The sequence below is a fragment of the Oryctolagus cuniculus genome, chromosome 3, assembly GCF_051225735.1.
Source record: "Oryctolagus cuniculus isolate XC-2025 breed Fujian yellow rabbit chromosome 3, ASM5122573v1, whole genome shotgun sequence".
Classification (NCBI taxonomy): Eukaryota; Metazoa; Chordata; class Mammalia; order Lagomorpha; family Leporidae; genus Oryctolagus; species Oryctolagus cuniculus.
In genome coordinates, this window is record NC_142869.1 from 147,575,163 (window position 1) to 147,594,143 (window position 18,981).

Consider the following 18,981-nt stretch of genomic DNA (forward strand, 5'->3'; position numbering starts at 1 on the left):
TCTTCCTTCTTGATTTGTATTCCTTTGATTTCTTTTTCTTGTCCGATGGCTCTGGCTAAAACTTCCAGAACTATGTTAAATAGCAGTGGTGAGAGTGGGCATCCCTGCCTGGTGCCAGATTTCAGTGGAAATGCTTCCAACTTTTCCCCATTCAATAGGATGCTGGCTGTGGGTTTTTTATAAATTGCTTTGATTATATTGAGGAATGTTCCTTCTATACCCAATTTGCTTAGAGTTTTCATCATGAAAGGGTGTTGAATTTTATCAAATGCTTTCTCTGCATCAATTGAGATAATCATATGGTTTTTCTTCTGCAGTCTGTTAATGTGGTGAATCACATTGATTGATTTGCGAATGTTGAACCATCCCTGCATACCAGGGATGAATCCCACTTGGTCTGGGTGGATGATTTTCCTGATGTGTTGTTGTATTCTATTGGCCAGAATTTTATTGAGGATTTTTGCGTCTATGTTCATCAGGGATATTGGTCTGTAATTTTCTTTCAGTGCTGCATCTTTCTCTGGCTTAGGGATTAAGGTGATGCTGGCTTCATAGAAAGAATTTGGGAGGATTCCCTCTTTTTCGATTGTTCTGAATAGTTTGAGAAGAAATGGGATTAGTTCTTCTTTAAATGTCTGGTAGAATTCAGCAGTGAATCCATCTGGTCCTGGGCTTTTCTTTGTTGGGAGGGCCTTTATTACTGTTTCAATTTCTGTTTCAGTTATGGGTCTATTTAGGTTTTCGATGTCTTCATGGTTCAATTTAGGTAGACTGCATGTGTCCAGGAATCTATCCATTTCTGATAGGTTTTCCTGTTTGCTGGCATACAAGTCCTTGTAGTAATTTCTGATGATTCTTTTTATTTCTGTGGTGTCTGTTGTTACGTTTCCTTTTTCATCTCTGATTTTATTGATTTGGGTCTTTTCTCTTCTTTTTTTAGTTAGTTGGGCCAATGGGGTGTCAATTTTGTTTATTTTTTCAAAAAACCAGCTTCTCGCTTGGCTGATTTTTTGTAATTTTTTTTTGGATTCAATCCTGTTAATTTCTTCTCTGGTTTTAATTATTTCTCTTCTCCTACTAGATTTGGGTTTGGTTTGCTGCAGTTTTTCTAGGTCCTTGAGGTGCGCTGAAAGCTCATTTATTTGGTACCTTTCCAATTTCTTGGTATAGGCACCTATTGCTATAAATTTGCCTCTCAATACTGCTTTTGCTGTATCCCATAAGTTTTGATATGTTGTGTTGTTGTCTTCATTTACTTCCAGAAAGTTTTTGATTTCTCTTTTGATTTCTTGAATGACCCAGTGTTCATTCAGGAGCATGTTGTTCAGTCTCCATGTGTTTGCATACTTTCTGGGGTTTTGTTTTTTTTTCTTTATTTTTGTCTGATTTCAAATTTCTTGTCCCTGAGATCACAAATTCTTTCCTCAACTTAGTCTACTCTATTGTTAAAGCTCTCAATCATATTTTTATTTCACTGATTGAAGACTTCATCTCCAAAATTTCTATTTGTTTTTTAATGAGTTCTATCTCCTTAGTAATATTTTCATTCATGCCACACATTAATTTCCTCATTTCTTTAATTTGTCTGTGTTCTTTTGCATCTCATTGAGTATCCTTGCAAGCATTATTTTGAATTCTATATCTTCATTTTATAGATTTCCTTCAGTTCAGGATCTAATTCTGGAGGAGTACTGTGTTCTTTTTTTAAGATTTATTTTATTTATTTGAAAGACAGAGTTACAGACAGAGGTAGAGACAGAGAGAGAGGTCTTCCAGCCACTGGTTCACTCCCTAGATGGACACAATGGCTATAGAAGCCAGGAGCCAGGAGCTAGGAGCTAGGAGCTTCTTTCTGGTCTCCCATGTGGGTGCAGGGGCCCAAGCACTCGGGCCATCTTCTATTGCTTTCCCAGGTCATAACAGAGATCAGAAGAGGAGAGGCTGGGCCTAGAACCAGGGGCAGTACAACATTTAAATATTAGAATGTGAAGGTCCCAGACAGGGATGCCCACTCTCACCACTGCTATTCAATATAGTTCTGGAAGTTTTAGCCAGATCCATTAGGCAAGAAAAAGAAATTAAATGGATACAAATTGGGAAGGAAGAACTCAAACTATCCTTCTTTGCAGATGATATGATTCTTTATTTAGGGGATCCAAAGAACTCTACTAAGAGACTATTGAAACTCATAGAAGAGTTTGGCAAAGTAGCAGGATATAAAATCAGTGCACAAAAATCAACAGCCTTTGTATACACAGGCAATGCCATGGCTGAGAAAGAACTTCTAAGATCAATCCCATTCACAAAAGCCACAAAACAATCAAATACCTTGGAATAAACTTAACCAAGGACGTTAAAGATCTCTACGATGAGAATTACAAAATCTTAAAGAAAGAAATAGAAGAGGATACCAAAAAATGGAAAAATCTTCCATGCTCATGGATTGGAAGAATCAATATCATCAAAATGTCCATTCTCTCAAAAGTAATTTATAGATTCAATGCAATACCAATCAAAATACCAAAGACCTTCTTCTCAGCTCTGGAAAAAGAGATGCTGAAATTCATATGGAGACACAGGAGACCTCAAATAGCTAAAGCAATCTTGCACAACAAAAATAAAACCGGAGGCATCACAATACCAGATTTCAGGACATACTACAGGGCAGTTGTTATCAAAACAGCATGGTACTGGTACAGAAACAGATGGATAGACCAATGGAACAGAATTGAAACACCAGAAATCAATCTACAGCCAACTTATATTTCATCAAGGATCCAAAACCAATCCCTGGAGTAAGGACAGTCTATTCAATAAATGGTGCTGGGAAACTGGATTTCCATGTGCAGAAGCATGAAGCAAGACCCCTACCTTTCACCTTACACAAAAATCCACTCAACATGGATTAAAGACTTAAATCTATGACCCGACACCATCAAATTATTAGAAAACATTGGAGAAACCCTGCAAGATATTGGCACAGGCAAAAACTTCTTGGAAAAGACCCCAGAGGCACAGGTAGTCAAAGCCAAAATTAACATTTGGGATTGCATCAAATTGAGAAGTTTCTGTACTGCAAAAGAAGCAGTCAGGAAAGTGAAGAGGCAACCGACAGAATGGGAAAAAATATTTGCAAACTATGCAATAGATAAAGGGTTAATAACCAGAATCTACAAAGAGATCAAGAAACTACACAACATCAAAACAAACAACTCACTTAAGAGATGGGCCAAGGACCTCAATAGACATTTTTCAAAAGAGGAAATCCAAATGGCCAACAGACACATGAAAAAAATGTTCAGGATTGCTAGCAATCAGGGAAATGCAAATCAAAACCACAATGAGGTTTCACCTCACCATGGTCAGAATGGCTCACATATAAAAATCTACCAACAACAGATGCTGGCGAGGATGTGGGGAAAAAGGGACACTAACCCACTGTTGGTGGGAATGCAAATTGGTACAGCCACCATGGAAGTCAGTCTAGAGATTCCTCAGAAACCTGAATATAACCCTACCATACAACCCAGCCATCCCACTCCTTGGAATTTACCCAAAGGAAATTAAATTGGCAAACAAACAAGCTGTCTGCACATTAATGTTTATTGCAGCTCAATTCACAATAGCTAAGACTTGGAAGCAACTTAAATGCCCATCAACAGTAGACTGGATAAAGAAATTATGCAATATGTACTCTATATAATACTACACAGCAATAAATAAATACATTATCCCTCTTAGTAGTTTTTTTGTCTGTTCTACTTAATATGACTGGTTTAATTCTGTAATTAATACACAGTTATTCTTAAGTGTTAAAAATTAACTGAAATGTGATCCCTGTTAAACATAAGAGTGGGAATAAGAGAGGGAAGAGATGTATAATTTGGGACATGCTCAAGCTGACTTGCCCCAAATGGTAGAGTTAGAAACATACCAGGGGATTCCAATTCAATCCCATCAAGGTGGCATGTACCAATGCCATCTCACTATTCCAAGTGATCAATTTCAGTTCACAATTGATCATAATGAAAGGACTAAGAGTCAAAGGGAGCACATAAACAAGTCTAGTACCTGCTAACACTAACCGATAGAATAAATAAGGGGGAGAGTGATCCAACATGGGAAGTGAGATACTCAGCAGACTCATAGAATGGCAGATGTCCTAAATAGCACTCTGGCCTCAGAATCAGCCCTAAAGGCACTCGGATCTGGCTGAAAAGCCCATGAGAGTATTTCAGGCATGGAAAGCCAAGACACTCTGGCAAAAGATCTCTGTGAGTGAGATCCCAGTGGAAAGAACAGGTCATCAAAGAAGGAGGTACCTTTCTCTGAAGGGAGGAGAGAACCTCCACTTTGACTATGACCTTGTCTAAACAAGATAAGAGTCGGAGAACTCAGAGGGCTTCCATAGCCTTGGAAACTCATGACTGGAGCATAGGGAGATTACTGATGCCATAGACAGGAGTGTCAATTGGTAAAGTCAACAACAGGAGTCACTGTGCACTTACTCCTCATGTGGGATCTCTGTCCTTAATGTGCTGTGCATTGAGATTTAATGCTATAACGAGTACTCAAACAATATATTTCACTTTGTGTTTCTATGGGGGTGCAAACTGTTGAAATCTTTACTTAATGCATACTAAACTGATCTTCTGTAAAAAAAAAAAAAAAACAAAAAAGAAATTATCAATTCCCAACTTGACTCTCACTGGGATTAAACATGACAATAGGTCTGATCTGATTTCATCATCATTTAAAAAAAATCATCTATTATTTTTCACTTTATGTTTCTGTGTGGGAGCAAACTGTTGAAATCCTTACTTAATGTATACTAAGCTGATCTTCTGTATATTAAGATAATCGAAAATGAATCTTGATGTGAATGGAAGGGGAGAGGGAGTGGGAAAGGGGAGGGTTGTGGGTGAGAGGGACGGTATGGGGGGGAAGCCATTGTAACACATGAGTCGTACTTTGGAAATTTATATTCATTAAATAAAAGTTAAAAAAAAGAAATTATGCAATATGTACTCTATATAATACTACACAGCAATAAAAAGCAATGAAATCCAGTCATTTGCAACACAATAGAGGAACCTGGACAACATCATGCTGAGTGAAATAAGCCAGTCCCAAAGGGACACATATCATATGTTCTCCCTGATGGGTGACAACTAACCAACCACAAAAGAGGAAACCTGTTGAAGTGAAATGGACACTATGAGAAACAGTGATTTGATCAGCCCTTGTCCTGACTGTTGATGAACAACTTAATGCTTTATCCCTTTTAGTATTTTTTTGTTCTACTTAGTACTATTGGTTGAATTCTGTAATTAGCACACAATTATTCTTAGGTGTTTAAATTTAACTGAAAAGTGATCCCTGTTAAGTATAAGAGTGCGAATAAGAGAATGAGGAGATGTACAGTTTGGGACATGCTCAATCAGACTTGCCCCAAACAGTAGAGTTAGAAACGTGCCAGGGGATTCCAATTCAATCCCATCAGGGTGGCATGCACCAATGCCATCTCACTAGTCAAAGTGATCAATTTCAGTTCCCAATTGATCAGAATGATAGGATTAAGAGTCAAAGGGATCACATAACCAAGACTAGTGTCTGCTAATACTAACTGATAGAATTAAAAAGGAGAGAACGATCCAACATGGGAAGCAGGATACACAGCAGACTCATAGAACGGCAGATGTCCTAAACAGCACTCTGGCCTCAGAATCAGCCCTTAAGGCATTCGGATCTGGCTGAAGAGCCCATGAGAGTATTTCAGGCATGGAAAGCAAAGGCACTCTGGCAAAAACACACACACACACACACACACACAAAACAAACCACCAAATAAAAGATCTCTGTGTGTGGGAGTGAAATCCCAGCGGAAAGAACGGGCAATCAAAGAAGGAGATACCTTTCTCTGAAGGGAGGAGAGAGCTTCCACTTTGACTATGGCCTTGTCTAAATAAGATAAGAGTTGGCAAACTCAACAGGCTTCCATAGCCTTGGCAGCTCATGACCTATGGTGATTACTGATGCCATTACCAAGAATGTCAATTGTTAAATTAACAACAGGAGTCACTGTGCACTTACTCCTCATGTAGGATCTCTATCCTTAATGTGTTGTACAATGTGAATTAATGCTATAACTTGTACTCTAACAGTACTCTATACTTTGTGTTTCTGTGTGTTTGCAAACTGTTGAAATCTTTAATTAATATATACTAAATGATCTTCTGTATATAAAGATAATTGAAAATGAATCTTGATGTGAATGGAATGAGAGAGGGAGTGGGAGATGGGAGGGTTGCAGGTGGGAGGGAAATTATGGGGGGAGGGAAATCCACTGTAATCCAAAAGCTATTCTTTGGAAATTTATATTTATTAAATAAAAGTTAAAAAATGAATGTGAAGGTGAAGAGATTAAGGAAATTCTGGAAATGGAATTCAAAAAATGAATCATTGGACTGCTCAAAATCAATCAGAAGGAAATCCATGAGCTCAAAAAAAACTATGTATGATATGAATGAGAAGTTTTCTCATGAAGTTGAGAACTTAAAGAGAAATCAAAATGAAATACTATAAATTAAGAATTCAATGGATCAAAGAAAAATGCTTTGGAATGCCTTAAAAAGAGTTGGTAAGGCAGAATAAAGAATATATGAGCTAGAATACAGATCTCTGTAAATTTTACAGTGAGACCAAAAAGAAGAAGAAAAAATCAGAAAACTAAAATATAGTGTTGAAGATATATGGGTTACTATCAAGCGACCAAGCATACGGGTCATAGGAGTGCCTGAAGGAGTGGAAAGAGTGAGGGGACTAGAAGGCCTACTTAGTGAAATAATTACAGAAAACTTCCCTAAGTTGGAGAAAGAAAGGAATATCCTAGTACAGGAAGCATATAGTTGCCTATACCATGCATCTTATCTTATCCCAATGGATTGAAGCTTAAAACCAACAACTAAAGAATCTCAAGAACATGTGTAAACACATGGAGACTGAACAGTATGCTCCTAAATGAACAGTTGGTCATAATTTCTGGAAATGAATGAAGATGAGAATAACACATATCAAAACTTATGGGATACAGCAAAAGAAGTGTGAAGAGGGAAGTTTATAGCAATTAGTGCCTACATCAAGAAACTGGAAAGTCACCAGTTGAGTTGTCACCAAATGAGTTGTCAGTGCATCTCAAGGACCTAGAACAACAACAATCCAAACCCCAAATTAGTAGGAGGAAAGAAATAATTAAAATTAAGGAAGAAATAAACAAAATTCAAACCAAGAAAAGCAATAGAAAAGATCAATGAAATGAAGACCTGGTGTTTTGAAAAAATGAACAAAATAGACACACCATTGGCTCAACTAACCAAAAAAAAAAAAAAAAAAAAAAAACCAAACCAGAACACCCAAATTAACAAAATTGGAAATGAAAAAGGAAATGTAACAACAGATACCACAGAAATAAAAAGAATCATCAGAAATTACTACAGAGTGGCATCCCAACAAATCAGGAAGCCTAGAAGAAATGGAGAGATTTTCAGACACATACAATCTACTGAAAAATTGATCTCTGTAAAAAATAAGAATGGGAAAGGAAGAGGGAGGAGGAAAAAAGATGGGAGTATAGATGGGTGGGTGGGAGGGAGGGTAAGGGGAAAAGAATCATCATGTTCCCAAATCTGTATATATTAAATGCATGAAGTTGTATTCCTTAAAATTAAACAAAAAGTCATTGTAAAAAAGCTAGACTTTTCATAGTGTTTTATTTTTGAGCTGTCCTTATTTACATTGATATAAGCTTATGCTGTTCTTATAGAATGATATGGGAAGATATTCATGCTGTCTATGCTCTGAAAGGGTTTGTATAACAGGAAGTAGGCAGTGCGTGAAGTTGCCACTTGGGGTTCCCACATCCCATTTGGAGTGCTGGTTCAATTCCCAGCCACTCTGCTCCCAATCCAGCTTCCTACTAAGTATCCTGGGAGGCAATAGATGATGGCTCAGACACCTGGGCCTGGGCCACTTTCACCCATGTGGGAGATCCAGGAGTAGTCCCAGGCTCCTGGGTTTGGCCTGTCTCAGTCCTGTTTAGGGTATTTGAAAAGTGATGCAATGGATGAAAGAGCTCTCTCTCTCTCTCATTTTTTCTATCTCCTGTTTTCTCTCTCTCTCATTCTGTCTCTCTCTCCATCTTTGCTGAGGTGTCTTTCAAGTAGATGGAGATAGAAAAATAAGCATTTAATAGAAACCCTGGGGACTAGAGCCCATTTTCAGGGTAGAGTGATGAAAGGGAGGGGGTATGGGTCTTCTAACAGTTCTGCTTTCCTGATGACAGCAAAGAGATAGTTGGAGGTGGAGCATGATGGGAATTCACCTTGGCCCATGAGGATCTGTGTGTTGAGTGTGATGGAGCAATGACGGAGGCAGCCTGATGATCGGGGAGCCAGCACAGCCCTGAGTAGTTGATCTTTATGAGAGAACAGTTTTTCATGGTTAACTAATCTCACCTGATACAGACACAATGGAAATTACTTTCTACTCCAGTTCTGGGAGGAGTACTTACCACATATCTGCCTCCATCTCCCTCCCCAACAATTGCCATTAGACCATCTGATTAAATTTCACTGGGCTTCCTGCCACAGTCCACCTAGCTGCCTCCAGGGCCTCAGAATGACCTAGCCCTGGAACTGGCTCGTGCCTTACACGACGTACAAGGCCATTTTGTAAGGCACAGAGAGATTCAGTCATTATCAAGGAGGATTTGTCACTGGTCCCCTGTGACTGTTGTAAAGTCATTTTGAGGAGGTGGAGGTCTGAAGACAGTACTTTGTCTCTTCAGGCTCTAGGGTGTATTTCTATTGTGATGATAATTTGTCTGAACTGCCGTTCTGAGGGCAAAATGGTGGCCGTGCCTTATTCTTCATGAAGTCGTATTGCTCTGGTGCTGTCTGGCTGCTTGGCCTGGTCCTGACCCCAGCTTTTCCCAGTCTTCTGATCCCCAAGACTTATTATTTTCTCCTTGCCGGTTCCCCCTGCAGCACAGATACTCAGCTGTGGTCCATGTATCCTAAGGCATTGTCTTGGGGAGGGGGAGGCTGTGGAATGTGGACTTTTATGGATATCTGCATGCATTCATTTCTTTTTTTTTTTTCAGGTAAACAACCTCATATTTCATTAAATTCTCAAAGGGATTTTATAACCATGAAAAGTTAAAATTTTTCAGTATGTTAACTCTTCATGGGACTGGCATTGTGGCACAGTGGATTAAGCTGTTGCCTGTGACACGGGCATACATATTAGTGACAGTTTGAGTGCTGCCTGCACCACTTCCAGTCCAGCTCCCTGCTGATATGCCTGGGATAAGAGCAGAAGATGACCCAAGTACTTGGGCCCCTGTACCCATGTGGGAGACCCTGATTAAGTTCCTGGCTCCTGGCTTCTGCCTAGCCTAGCACCAGCCATTGTAGCCATTTGGGAAGTGAGCTGGCAAATGGAAGATACAACTCTCTCTCTGTCTTTACCTCTCTCCTTTCAAATAAACAAATAAATCTTTTAAAAAAATTCATTATGCCAAACACCTAGAGAGCTGTAAACATGGACCATATTATTTGACATCATATAGCCTGCTTTAATCAAATTGCTTTTGGATAATATACCATCTGTTTATACTGAAGAATGTTATAATGAATAGCTATATGAAACATGCTATTGTATTTATTATAAGCAAATTCATTGTTCCCACATCACACATTGACCTTCCCAAGAGGACCCATGGGAGAAATCTTGTGTAGATCTCAATACCAAGAAGACTAACAGCCCTATTTGTCCTTGGTAATGGATATACTCTTTTTTATGCCCCTATGACTTTGGCAGTTTTAAATCTCTCATTTTAATGGAAGAAATTCAACCAAGATTTGTGGCTCATCTCTGTCTTGTCTATGATTTTATCTTATTTTTTTCCAATTTATAATCTCATTTTAATCTTTTTTGTCTCTACTGAAAAACTGCCTTCAATTCTGTTTTAGAAGGATTTATGATAAAAATATCTAATCACAATTTGTTTGAATGACTCACAATTACCATGTATAAGACAGATTATTGTGTAAACTCTTGCCTGTACCCAAACATGAAAAATATCTTTCTCATCCATTTACAGGAATGGTTGGAGTCATGGTGATCCAGGATGATGTCATACAGTAAGTATCTGGGGTCTGCCTACTCGGGGTCCATTAAGTGGGAATTTAATCCAGTGGATCTGGAAAAGATGATGAGATATAAGCAGATATAAGCAGATAAGGGACCAAAGCCTAGGGAGAGTGATTTGGTCTGGAGATGCATGGTGAAGATGGTAGAGTTTACACAAAAGGTGGCAGTGCTAGCAGTCAGCATGAGGTTCCTAGGGAGTGCCTAGGGATACAGGTAAGCAAAAGACCCTGGGATTGACCTCATAAGCCCAGAAAACCTCTCTGAGAAGAGAAAAGAGGCTGAAAAGAATGTGAAGATAAGGCATGTGAGAAAACCAGGGTAGAAACCAGGCTTCTAGAGGCAAATGTTCATAGTATCAGAAAAACAAAAAAGCATATATTTATAAATGGCTATAAAAGGAATCTTGAATGTAAGTCTGACAATAAGAGGGAGCAGCCTCTAGATGACAAGGTGTGGGGAGGGAACAGGTAATGTCTGATCTAGTCATTGCCAGTGTAAAATGGGGTTGAAATTAGACTGAACACAGAGGGGGAAGCAGAGTCAGAGGAAGATTCTCTCTCTCTCTCTCTCTCCCTCTGCTTTCACCAATGGCAGGGAGAAATACTGATTAAACAAATAAGCTTTACTGGAGAACCAAGATTCTGAAGTTTGGAATGAGAGTGAAAAGGTAGAAAAGGGCCAGAGAGTCCAGGAAGATGAGATATTTTTTCCAACAATTTATTTATTTGAAAGGAAGAGGCAGAGAGAGAAAGAGGGAGAGAGAGAGAGAGAGAGATCAATCTTCTATCTTTTGATTTTCTCCCTAAATATCCACAATGGTGAGATCTGTACTAAGCCAAAACCAGGAACCTGGAATTCCATACAGGTCTCTCACATGGGTAAAGGGGGCCCTAGTGTTAGGGTACCATCCTCTGCTGCTTTCCCAGGCACATTAGCAGGGAGCTGGATAGGAAGTGAGGCAGCCAAGATTCTAACTCGCACTCTGGTATGGGATTCCAGTGTTGAAGGCTGCAGCTTAACTCGCTGTGCCACATACCAGTCCCAGAAGATCAGTTCTTGAAGAGGAGGTGTTGTACGCTCTGCACTAATACCTGAGGGGGCCAGCACTGTGGCGTAGTGGGCTAAGCCTCTGCCTGTGGTGCTGTCATCCTACATGGTCACCAGTTCGAGTACTGGCAGCTCCCTCTTCCAATCCAGCTATCCACTATGGCCTGGGAAAGCAATGGAAGATTTCCCAAGTGCTTGAGCCTCTGCACCTGTTTGGGAGACATGGAAGAAGCTCCTGGCTCCTGGCTTCAGTTCAGCTCAGGTCAGCTCCCGCCATTGCAGCCATTTGGGGAATGAACCAGTGGATGAAAGACCTCTCTCTGTGTCTCTCCCTTTCTTTGTCTGCAACTCTACCTCTCAAATAAATAAATAAAATCTTTAATAAAATAATACATGAGAAGGGATGGAGGGAGAGAGAGAAATAATCTAGTATGGATAGCATGGAATGTACAAGTGGTAGCCTAATATGTTCAGGAAAGAAGTAATGGAAAGATTTTACATAATATGCATAAAAAATGGAGTGGCAGGGGTTAGTTTTGATATGACCAGTCAGTAGAGAGTGAGAGGAATCAATATAGGAGTAACCAAGAACAAAAACAGCACAAGCCAACACACATACACACAAAGTGGGGAAAAGAGAAGTCAGTTCAATAGTTCCAGAAGCTTCCAGGACCACTGACTATGTTTAGACCATTTTTTGGCACAGAATCAGAGAATTTTGTTCCCTCTTCCTTGGGGAACTCCCACTTAATGAGAGAACAGCTGCATGGACCAACTGAAAGGAAATGAAAGTAAAATATTAGCGTAATAACATGATTATTTTCAACAATGTTTATTGTAGGATAAAGGCAACTTGAATTGGGGGCTGTGAAGATTCAGGTTTCTAATGACCACATGGAATTGCTTAGGTGGAAAATCATCGAAAAAGACAAAATGTACTGAGGCATCCCCAAAGCTTTGAGCCAAAAGGAAGTGGGAGACCTGACTCTGCTCACATGATATCAGAAAGTTTTGATCTTTGCAGATGTATATATCTTCCCCAGCAAGTGCTAAGGCACCAGACTCTACATCCTGGCATGTATGTGTTGAGAGCTACAGTTTTCATTAAAGTGGAATATTCCCACCCCATGCATAATCGTCAGCCTCTTCCTCTCCCAGGAATTGCTCTGTTCTTGTCCCTTTCCTCCCTCTCTTACTGACAAGTGGTACTTGATGGGTCATCCTTAGTTATCCAATCCCTTACAAGACAGTTTGCTTCCCTGACTGCACCAACAGAAATTCTTGGCAAGCAACTGATAGAATCTCCATTTATAGTCTTTGCCATTAAGACCTATTTGAAATCTGCAAGATTTCAAGCACATGTTTTCAAGCACATTTGGATTGGGGTTTTCTGGGATGCAGCTCTAAACAAGCCTGATAAATTCTCTTGTTTCTTAATTTCTCTCTCAGTTTCTCTTAAATGTCTACACAAGGGTAGCATTGCTCTTGGTGGAACATGATAACCAGTTGAGGAAGAGAGGTACAGGATTAAGGGCAAGCACTGCTCCTACATGGAGAAAGTGTCCAGAGGAGAAGTCACACCTCCAAGGGACCATCAAGATAGAGATCTTTTAAGTGTTAGGAGGCACTGAGGGTAAGCCCTGCTGGTGGCTGGCTGAGGTACTGTGAGAGGAAATGGATGAGCTAGAAGAGTTGTGAAGATGTAATAAAGGCTTGCACGTGTCATAATGTGAACTCAACAAATGGGAGGTACATCAGCTTGGAGAGGGGTTGGCTCCCCACAAATCTGAGAGAGACTAGGGCATGGAAGGTGCCATTCACCCATGAATGTCTCTAGATGCGGTAGTTCTGATTCTAATACCTGCATTGACATCGGTTCCTCTTCTTGAGATACACTATTGTTTCAGAGCTACCTTGCCATGAAGATTCATTATCTTGTCTTAGCTCTTCTGTTCTTTGGCTTGCTGTCTATTGCAGGTAAGGATTTTTTTTACTAACAGGGAGGGATTGAAGCAAATGAGAAGATTTAGATTATAGGAGCCACACAGAAAACTGTGGACAAGGTTTCTTAGTAGATACTCAATGAACATTTGTTGGGTGGGTTTGTTGAGTAAATGAATTTGCTTTACAAATGACTTGTTGAGAATATAATCGAATATGGAGAATTTCAGGATTCTCTTTTTATTCTACACAAAATTTCTCACCTCAGCTATAGGGTAGAATCTCAGATTTTTCCAAGAAAGGGAACTTGAAGATGATCTTCTCTGTTCCCTCATTTTACAAGTAATGATTTTGAGACCTTGAGTCCAGGTCTAAACTTCAGTGTATCATGCAAATATTATTTCTAATCTCAAGTTTCTCTGTCTAGCATAAGTAAGGTGCAAATAGTATCTACTTCATTGAATTTTATGGAGAACCTTAAATGTTTTAATTCATGTAAAGGGTTTTTTAAAAGTACCTAACAAACTGCGTACTCAAGAAATAGTAACTCTTATAATTAACATTATTACTAATTTACTTTCTTAGTTTATTCCCTGGAGTGATTGCTCTTTTCGGTTCGGAATATCCTCAAGCAGAATGGGCCTGGGGAAACAAAACCCAACACGCTATGAAGTTCCAGGACTTTATCATTAAAATGTCAGATGACTGTCAAATAACAATGAAACTAAATAAGCTTAATAAAAGAAAAAAAAAACTAAAACTTCAGGTGCTCATGAACTGACAGGGCCTGATAAGGTTAAGAACAGATAAGAAGGAGGCCGGCGCCGCGGCTCACTAGGCTAATCCTCCGCCCAGCGGCGCCGGCACACCGGGTTCTAGTCCCGGTCAGGGCGCCGGATTCTGTCCCGGTTGCCCCTCTTCCAGGCCAGCCCTCTGCTGTGGCCAGGGAGTGCAGTGGAGGATGGCCCAGGTGCTTGGGCCCTGCACCCCATGGGAGACCAGGAAAAGCACCTGGCTCCTGGCTCCTGCCATCGGATCAGCGCGGTGCGCCGGCCGCGGCGCGCCGGCCGCGGCGCGCCGGCCGCGGCGGCCATTGGAGGGTGAACCAACGGCAAAGGAAGACCTTTCTCTCTGTCTCTCTCTCTCACTGTCCACTCTGCCTGTCAAAAAAAAAAAAAAAAAAAACAGATAAGAAGGGATGAGGGAGAGCGATGATGCCAGGAAAATGATAACCTTGCTGTTATTGAAGGGAGGAGAGGGAGGAGTCTATGGTGGCACGGGAGGGGTTAGGCTGAGTGATTTAGAAAGTTGTGGTGCTATGAATAGAAAAGTGAAGCCAAAGAAAAGAAGCAGATTTGAAAGGGAAGCCACTGAGAGCTTTAGAAGGGTGCTTCAAAGGGGCAGACATCCAAGTGGAAATAATCTGGTGGAGATTTGAGAGTAGGAGAAAGCTGTGGCTGGAGACCCACTGCAGGACCTTCTAATGAAGTGTGACAATTGAAGCTTTGTGAGCAGACTACAAATCTGGCCACTGTCTCTCTCTCCTTCCTCTTCATCTCTGGTATGTTACATCTGGGCACTGTGTGCTGGTATAGCACCATTATCTTTTCTCCCTCTCTATTCCTTCTTCCCTTTGTCTTCTTACTCTTTCTCTATTTTGTTTCTTATTCCTGGACATATAAGGAAGCTTATACGTTGCACATAAGGCTTTTATTTAAAAAAAAAAAAAAAGCTAACAGTAAAGGAATTCAGGGCTAGGAAAATCAGTTTAGAGAACAGTAATCTGGAATCTACCACAATGGCTCCTGGGTGAGGTGGCTGAGAGTGGGGCGGAGGAGGTACTTGACATGGAGCGGTGCGAGTGACCGCCTGAGAAACTGCACTTGAACTTCGTGTACCTGTGGCCCTTACCTGCCTGCAATGGCAGGACATCCTGCATTGACCTTTCTCCTAGAATTGTCCACAATGCTAGGCTTACTCAGTCCAAAAGGAGGTCAATTAGTCTTCTACACCAAGTCAGGTGCACTTGCAGTCTCTTCTAAATGTAATTTAAAGCCTGATCAAATGGGACCTTCCCACCAATATTTCGCCACCAAGCTTTATGTTTGAAATTCTGACTAGGACCTTGTGAATATATCTCACAAATAAATGTATTTTTTTGTTTACATGTCTTTATTTTTAGGAACTGTAGATGCTCATGAAGTCACTAGTGTCCCGGAGTGCAAAAACCAAACATTGTGTATTTATCGAAATGAAACTGGACACTGTTCTGACTCGAAGGAGGTCGAAGTTTGTGTCTTGCATCTTAGAAAAAAAAACAAACCAACAAACCTTAAAGAAATAGAAAATTAGGAAGACAGGATGACCAACTCCTTTGTCTTATTAATAAAATAAAATCTTCCTTCTCCTCTCTCTACTTCTCTAGTGGTACATTTATTTATTAACCGACAGTTCAGGCTTTTGATGCTCAGAATCAATCGCCATGAGAATGAACACACCTTGCTTAGGGCAGAGAACTGCAGATATGAGAAATCTAAAGAAGACTTAACTCTGCATGGGGAGTAGGGGTGAATGTTGGGGAGTGTGATGTAGGGGAGAGGAGGATCTGGGGGAAACTGTATCCTACAGGGATGGAAACAAAAGCAGATGGAAATAGAGGTGATTTCTCTGTAAACCACCAGCAGAGTCTTGCCTCTTACTTTGTACTTTTGGTTTAAATCCTTGGTTACAATATGTTCATGTTTGCCTCACAATTTGTGATTCTTTTCCCTGACTTCACAATAAATACCCTCCTACTCCCCAGACCAGACCTGGTAAAGAAGGAATGGGATTCTTGGGGCCTGGACTCCTGTCCATTGTCCAGTGCCTGTGATGGACATAACACTGGCAGCCTAGTGCTTTCTCCTCCAAGGCTTCCCCAGGCATCTACCCCAGTTCCCTTTGAAACTACTCACCTGGAATTTTAGTACAATTCATGATTGAACAACTCTAATTTAAGTAGAAAAGACTGTGAATATGTGCAGAAGTACCCGCATTTTTAAATTGGAAGTTTTATTGCTAGCAGGTGAATTTCAGACTATGTGTGACTACAGGGTACAAGGTCAGGCAAATAATGGGTCCATCAGTCAGGATTCTGGAGGGTAACCATGAGACACTGGAGGAAGTTCACCAGGTTGGTCAGGGTGGCAGGGCTGTGGCAAAAATCTCGGGCTGGGGAAGCACCCGGACAAGAGCAAGGCAGGGAACGCTAGTAGGTTGGCTGTAACAAATGCCTCCACCTGAAAGCAGGCACATGGGCTGGGAGAGGCCCTGGCAGCACCGTGAGGGAGACACACAGAAGGCCAAAAGTCCTGGTTTGTCTTTTGAAGGAAGGTGCAGCAGTGAGGCTTAGCAACGTTGGCACAGATGTGCTCAGAGAGTTCACCGATACTACGAATTCAGTGTGGCAGCTGAGGCCTTGCCTTTGGCCTGCCGCCCCTTCCTAGGTCCTGCCCTGTGCAGGTGAGCTGCACCTGGCTCCTCTATGATGCTGACGAAGGCGAGGAAGCAGCAGGAAGAGGATGAGGCAGTGCTGCTCCCACTCCTACTGTGACTGTCTCACCCCAGCCAAAAGACTTTCCTCACTCCAAGGCCCAAACCCAAGGAAGCAGAGGTTCTGGTCCAGCAGGTCACGGGCTGTAGGCGGTGGACACAGTGAAGGTGGACCTGGTGCAGCCAAACTGCCATGCAGTGTCTCCAAGTCTTCTGGATGAAGGTGAGCTGCACAGGGACACCCAGTGCCCCGCTGGCTGGAAAGGCCGTTCTGGGGTCCCCAAAGCCCTCCCTTACTTGGACTGTAGATAGCACAGCCCAGTCCCTGTTCCCAATGTCCCATGTGCTTTGAGTTTATTCAAACAAGTAAAACATATCATTCCAGCTTCTCGAGGCTGTCGTTGTGTCATTTCCTATTTCTATACCTGATGCCCCTTCCCACAGCCCTCAGGACTGCTTAGACCTAGTTTCCAATCCAAAATCTCCCACCAGACAAATGAGAGTGATTCTTTGGCTTGTCTATTTGTGGAAGGGACGAGGGGAGAGGCCTGTGTTTTATATGCAGTCTCACATGTTTACTGGGGTGTGTTTCCAAACAGAAAATTCAGTAAGAACCAGAGCCATGCTACAACAATCAGGCCAGGTACGGATCCCAATATTTTCAGTGCCTAACCAATTGTGCATGTAAGGTAGCTACTACTAGGATCACCTGTGTACAGGTGAAGAAACTGAGGCACCTGAGAGGTTAAATAACTTTCTTGGGATCATGCAAAAGGGTGAGCTTGGGATTTATAACCCAAACAATCCATCTCTAGAGTCCAGGCCCTTACCCACTCTTCCAAGAATAACAACTTGAAACAAATGTTTATAAATTGAAGCAAATTAATTTTGTTGAATATTTCCTTTGCAGTGCAGAAATTAAATAGTTTGATGTAATCCCATTTGTCAATCTTGGTTTTATTGTCTGTGCTTCTGGGGTCTTTTTCTTTTTTTATGGTCTGTAATTTTTTTTAAACTTTTATTTAGTAAATATAAATTTCCAAAGTATAGTTTATGGATTACAATGGCTTTCCCCCCCCCCCATAACTTCCCTCCCACTCGCAACCCTCCCATCTCCCGCTCCCTCTCCCATTCCATTCACATCAAGATTCATTTTCAATTATCTTTATATACAGGAGATCAATTTAGTATATATTAAGTAAAGCTTTCAACAGTTTGTACCCACGTAGAACATAAAATATAAAATACTGTTTGAGTATTAGTTATAGCATTAATTCACATTGAACAACACATTAAGGACAGAGATCCTACATGAGGAATAAGTGCACAGTGACTCCTGTTGTTGACTTAACAATTTGACACTCTTGTTTATGGCGTCAGAGATCTCCCTAGGCTCTTATCATGAGTTTCCAAGGCTGTGGAAGCCTTTTGAGTTCGCTGACTTCGATATTATTTCGACAAGGTCACAGTCAAAGTGGAGGTTCACTCCTCCCTTCAGAGAAAGATACCTCCTTCTTTGATAGCCCATTCTTTCTATTGGGATTTCGCTCACAGAGATCTTTCATTTAGGGTTTTTTTTTTCTGCCAGAGTGTCTTGGCTTTCCATGCCTAAATACTCTCATGGGCTCTTCAGCCAGATCTGAATGCCTTAAGGGCTGGGTCTTTTTCAAGGGGTCTTTGTTTATGCCTGTGTCTTGTAGAATTTCCCTGATGTTTTCCTCTAGTAATTTGATGGTATCAATTAATAGATTTAGATCCTTGATCCATTGTGAGTGGATTTTTGTATAAACTGTAAGGCAGAGGTCTTGTTTCATGCTTCTGCATGCACATAACCAATTTTCCCTGCATGATTTGTTGAAGAGGCTGTGCTTTCTCCAGGGATTGATTTTTTAGCTTGTTTGTCAGAGATTGTTTTGTTGTAGATGCATAAATTGATTTATGTTGCTTTTATTTGGTTCCATTGGTTTACCTGTCTATTTTTGTGCCAGTACTGGGCTTTTTTATAACTGCTTGTAGTATGTCTTCAAATCTGGCATTGTGATGCCTCTGGCTTTGTTTTTGCTATTTAAGATTGCTTTAGCTATTCTGGGTCTCTTGTATTTTCATATGAATCTTAGAATAATTTTTTCTAGATCTGAGAAGAATATCCTTGGTATTTTGATGTGATCACATTGGATCTGTAAATTGTTTTTGGTAGTATGGACTTTTTGATGATATTGATTTTTTTTCCAATCTATGAACATGGAAGAT

The 18,981-nt window shown here is 40.8% G+C and overlaps 1 long non-coding RNA gene across 1 annotated transcript in view; it reads left to right on the plus strand.

Annotated features, from left to right (window-relative positions):
- The window catches only part of LOC103348678 (uncharacterized), a 181,396-nt gene extending 165,781 nt beyond the window's left edge, over window positions 1–15,615 (plus strand). Inside the window, exons 4-5 of the long non-coding RNA XR_016230999.1 lie at window positions 10,163–10,202; window positions 15,383–15,615. This is a non-coding gene — a long non-coding RNA (uncharacterized LOC103348678). The remainder of the gene's footprint in view (window positions 1–10,162; window positions 10,203–15,382) is intronic.
- Window positions 15,616–18,981: the final 3,366 nt, after the last annotated feature.